This window comes from Peromyscus eremicus, chromosome 3 (genome assembly GCF_949786415.1).
Source record: "Peromyscus eremicus chromosome 3, PerEre_H2_v1, whole genome shotgun sequence".
NCBI classification, from domain to species: Eukaryota; Metazoa; Chordata; class Mammalia; order Rodentia; family Cricetidae; genus Peromyscus; species Peromyscus eremicus.
Genome location: NC_081418.1, coordinates 31,824,082 through 31,829,742, shown reverse-complemented (window position 1 = coordinate 31,829,742; position 5,661 = coordinate 31,824,082). Strand labels below are relative to the sequence as shown.

At 38.5% G+C, this 5,661-nt stretch overlaps 1 pseudogene; it reads left to right on the top strand.

The window, feature by feature from the left end:
* The first annotated feature begins 693 nt into the window (after positions 1 to 693).
* On the top strand, positions 694 to 3,386 carry LOC131905614 (ubiquitin-like domain-containing CTD phosphatase 1; annotated as a pseudogene).
* Positions 3,387 to 5,661: the final 2,275 nt, after the last annotated feature.

Sequence of the window (5,661 nt, the reverse complement as noted above, 5' to 3'; positions counted from 1 at the left end):
AAACCAATGAGAGATTTAAAGAAAAGGATTGTTTGTTGCATCAGAGTGGGGAGGTGGCGGTGGAGGAAGCTTAGGGTAGCATAGGTGCTATTGTTCTCTAGAATGACTAAGATATAACAAAACCAGACACCTGCACTGTCATTTCTAGTTCACTACAATTCTTTTTAAAGATTTTAATCCAACAAGACCAAAAATCTTCAAGTTCTCTCATGAATAAAATCTGTGAAAGTTCTGCCTATAATCTATCCAAGAACACTTCATTTGTCCAATTTGCCCTGTCAGTAAGTAAAAATAGAGCACAGACCTTTAACAGTCACATACAACAATAGCTCTAGTTATGAAGCATATTTTCATATGTTTCTATTCATCAAAATTATATAGTTATATAAGTTATATAAGAAGTCATAGAGTTATATGTTATATACAGTTATATAAGAAGTCATCTTCCTGACCACCCACAAATATGTGTGCTTAATAGATGGAATATTTTCATGAGATAAACACACAAGCAATGGGATAACACCCATAGCTGTTCTTAGGGAATAAATGCAGTGGCATATGAGAAAAATTACAGACAGGAGCAACTGGTCATTAACAGTCAGTACCTCTGTGGTCTTGCCAAGTGTAGCTCCCCATCAGAGAGTCTGGTGGGTCGACCTGCTGAACACTAGTTGTCACCTGCTGTATACCCCCATGACCTCTTGGTACCAGCAGCTGTCAGCATTTCTTGAAGATGTGAATTGTATTACTTACATTTTAAAGCAAAGAAAAGTTGTTTGAGAATTGATTCATTTGACGTCTGGGTAAAGTGCTTACATGAACATGAGCTACCTGAAATGTTCTGATGGGGGCAAGTGAGTTGATATTGTTATTCTCTATTTCTACTGAGCTTTTATAATTCTCTGCTACATGATTATTACACTAAATTTGTTCTCATACAAAATAGCAGAGAATGAGATAAATTAAATGTAATGCTTACAGCATTTCCAACAATTAGTAAAAATGACTGTTTAATAGAGACAAAGAATTAAGAAAAAATATTCTCAATTTTGTCCCAGCATTTACTATTCTGTTTGGTATTTAATGTGTGTTTGTTGTTTCCATATGCCTCAAAAACTAAAAAGTTATTTTTATCACCTCATTCTTCCATAAAATTTGTCAATCATGGGTCTAGAATACTGTCTGGATTAACTAGAGAGAAAGAGAGAGACAGGAAGAGAGGGAAAGACAGGGCTCTATCCTCATAAATAACCCACCTGGTCAGAGAAACAGAAGCCTGAGAATATATGGCAGTTAATAGCATTATGCTGTTAAAAGAAATGACTTCTCATGTTCTGATTTGAACCTGGTATTCCTGAAAAGATCTCAGTCAAACATCTACTACCTTAGAATATTTTGATTCAAGAGATAGTTTGGGAAGGAGCCTGGACCTTCAAGCCAGAAAAAAAATTAAATCAAGTTCAAAATTGCTACTTAATAGCAGTTCTATCAGAGTCAATATTTCTCAGTTAATGAAAAGTTTATTTGTGGTATTAGCAACTCTAATAAGATCACGGCCACCTTCAAAACAAGAAACAAGTGGCAACGTATACAGATTTTCTGAGCATTTGGAAGTTTTCATTTTCCACTGGTGATTTCTTTTTCTGTTTATTTTTCATTTAACCATTGATAGTGTCATGCATTTACAATGAAGACCCAAAATCTGGTAAATTACAGTTATTGAAATGTCCCTGAAAGCAGATATTCTAAATAACTGGTGACATAATTCTTTTCCCCCATTTGATTATAGTTTATTAGATCTGTAGTTCTTTGTGCACTTGATTTCATAGAGTTCCAATTCATTCATTTAACATTTATTTTGTACTTTAAAAGTCTACTATCTCAATTAATTATATTGAAACAAAACTTAAAAGTGCCTGTGTGTGTGTGTGTGTGTGTGTGTGTGTGTGTATGTGTGTGTGTATGTGCACTCGCACGTGCGAGCATGCACTTGTTGTCACTCACACACATGCATATTCAGGCCAGAGGTTGAGGCCATGTGTCAACAGCTATCCACTTTTGTTTTTGAAACATGGCCTCCAAATAGACCCGAGTTCATTAATAGGCTAGTTGGCTGGCCAGTGAGCTACAGTGATTTACTGTCAGCCTGCAGCTTTATGTGTGTACTGGAGATCCAAATCCAAATCCTAATGTTCCTTTGGCAGGTACTTTACCAAGCCCTCAGCCTAATGAATGCATTTTTTAAATAAAAAAAAAAACTATTAACTTTATTCATAAAATGTCCAAAAGATATTTTTCATTACTTATACTGTTGCTGTGTTAAAATACTTTAACAAGACTTCCAGTCTCCTTAGGTTCTACTGTGGCCAGTTTTTGCATCCTCTGTGACTGGTTCTGCCACTCTCCAGGTTGTTTGTTCTGACAAAGCTACTACTTCATAAGCTTGAAAAATAGTGCTCCCCATCATTGTGAAATGGAGTGGGCAGCAGTATTCAATGACCATGCTTTCTGAAGATGATGCTGTGCTTGATCTCAAGCAGTTTCCCAATACTCTTACAGGAGTGCTTCCAGAGACCAGAAATTACTGGGGCTCAAAGTTAAAGGCAAACCTGCAGAAAATGGTGAACTCTCACTCTGAAACAAAATACCAAAATCAAAATAGGAATTTGTGAGGAAAGCTTGAAGACATTGTATTTTCTCTCACTGATTATGATGTCATCATTGACATTGACATTGAAGATGAAGTAGTTGAAGTAGAAAATAGGAAATAAAACTTACTGAGGATCTCTCACAGAATCAGAGAGTACAAAGTGGAAGTACTAAACTGGTCAGGGAAGGGAAAAAAACTTCTGTCTCTGGATGCCAATTATATATTACTTGATCATAGGTCTTGTGCAGAGACTGGGGTATATTATTATATATATGTTCAGGAATTTCCAACATCTGCATATGAAGATTATGACATTGTTATTTGGTATGCAACAAATATGAAGTGTATTTAAGCTGAAATGAAAGAACTTGGAGTGACCACAAATGTCAATTATAAGATTACTGCCATGCTGGACAGTGCTGCAATCACCTTGCACTTTCTAAGGAGTGAGGGCTCATCGATGTGAAGCCTCTTTGTGTTATTTGGGAAGTTTTCTGAGTTCTCCAGCAATATACATATACATATACATATACATATACATATACATATATGTTTGATGACACAGGAATAAAATTTCTCATGAATCTACAGAATGGACTGAAAATAGGCATTTAATGAAAGTGCATTCAAATCAAAATAAAGACAGAGAACTGGTGAAGCTCTTTCAGTGTCTCAAGGAGATAGACAAGCACAAGTACTGGGAAAAAGGTATCTGTCAAAGAAGCAAGGACAGTAGTTACTAGCGACACTCACAGCTGAAGGTCCTTGAGACCCACGGACTATTGGTGGAAGTATTAAGGCAATTAATTCCACGTAGTTAAAAGGGAGGTTTATTTTGTGGGGTAATTTACAAGTAAAGGGATAGGCTACAGGGAGAGGTGAAGTGCAGTCCAGCGGTGTTCTCTGGAGAACTCTGCTCAATCTACCTCTAGCGTCCAGGATCCAGGAACCAAGAGAGTCGGGCTTCCAGATCTCGGGACTTAAGGGCTCCTCTCTCGGCCCTGACTCACAGGTGTGACAGTTACCAGAAGCCTCAATGGGGGTAGTTTATTTGCTCAGCATTACCATGATTTACTGGACATTGAAGCAGATGCCAGGCTGCCTAGCTGGGGTCTTCTAGCACTTTGTAAATTTAATTTTGCATTTTTTTAAAGATCATAACAAAGTGTTAAAAAGTTCTCTTCCCTTGATGCTAATTTACTCTTAAAGAAAATAATATCTGGCATTGATTATTGAGGTGTTTTCCAAACCCTCTATAAAATGGAAAAAAGAAGAGGAGAGGTGGAGCAAAAAGTAAATCCACCAGTGGCATCTTGTGACTTCGGAAACAACTTTTGTCTTATGCCTTTGTTTCCAATCATGAAAACCAATCATGAAACTAGCTAGCGTTTTCTCACTTAAAAACCGAAATGCCCAAAACAGGTTTTAAATAACAACCGTGTTTGTTATGCTGAAAACTCTCAAGAGTTGTCCTTCCTTGTCACAGTTTCTCTTCTGCAGTCGACCAGGAAGATTGTGCCAGTGTTCTTTAAGAAGAGAGGACATCTGCATGATGACGCTATGTCCAAGATGGCAGGGCAACAAGCAGACCAAAATGACACTATAGGACAAGAGTACGTTTCTTTTTCTGTTGCTGAGTATAAGTACTTCTCCTTAAAACCATAGTCATGAGCACATCTTACCACAGTAGTACAAAGGCGCATTCACCGACTTCTCTCTCAGAAGTATGGATAGTATTTCTTTCTACTCCACCAGTGTGTCATTGCTAACTACTGACACCATTGCAGTAAACATATCTAGCCATAAGAATAAAAATACCTGTTACTTGCAATGCTTAAGCCTGCAGATATGCAATATTTTGTTTTGACAGTATTGCTTTATATAGTACCTGCATCTGAAGGGAATTGCTCCTTTTAAATGAATATGGTGTACACTGTTCTAGTTCAGTACTGTATATAGTGGGGACACAGGTAAACTATTGTATCTGGCATGAACACCAAACTGGAGTGGTGGGATTGTTTTTGGTGCACCAAGCCCTGAGGAAATAATTTGTATCTGATCAGTGACTGTCTTCTGAGATTTGTGGAGCTGCTTTTCTGGAGGAGCTTGATGGCCTTCACATGACATCCGTCACAAGATGTTCCTGACCAACCTGGAATTCTTGCATTATTGAGCACTGCAAACCTTGCACAATTAGGACTGAGAAGTGTGTGGGTCATGTGTTTCTTCAGGCAGCACAAAGACCAGAGCAGAGGCTCTGGTATGAGGAACTTGACTTACTTTAGAAATAACTTTTGTGGAGCTTGACCTGGCATTTGGCTGTGGATCTCTGCATCTGCTTCCATCAGTTACTGGAGAAAGGCTCTATGATGACAGGTAGGGTACTCGCCAATCTTATTACTGGGGTAACCAAACCAAACTAATGGGAACTCAGGAAATTTAGACCAACACCTGTGGAGCCTCCACAGGACTGGACTAGGCCCTCTGCATAAGCGAGATAGTTGTATAGCTTAACTTGCTTAAGGGGGTCCCCTGGCAGTAGGATCAGGATCAATCCCTGGTACATGAGCCCACTACCTATGGTGGGACATCTCGCACAGCCTGGATGTGGTAGAGGTGGTGGAGGGAGCTTGAATCTGTCTCTATTGAATGTACCAGGCTCTGCTGACTCCCCATTAAGAGCCATACCTTCTTGTAGGAGGAAGTTGGGGTTGCAAGGGTGGGGGGGAGACTGGACAGGCAGGAGGAGGGAAGAGGGGGGTCTGTGATTGGTATGTAAAATGAATAAACCATTTCTTAATAAAAAAATAACTTGTGTAACAGTAAATAAATACATTTCTGCAAAGCTGCTCAGTCTTTTGAGGCTGTTCTCTGCTCCTTTTAAGGCTTCATCACGTCCTTGAGTGTCTCTCATTTTTCAGTCATCATATGTGACTCAGTTTACCAACAGGTGTAAATAATGAATATCTTTTCTTAAAATATACTTTGACAAAACTAATTTAATGGAAAGA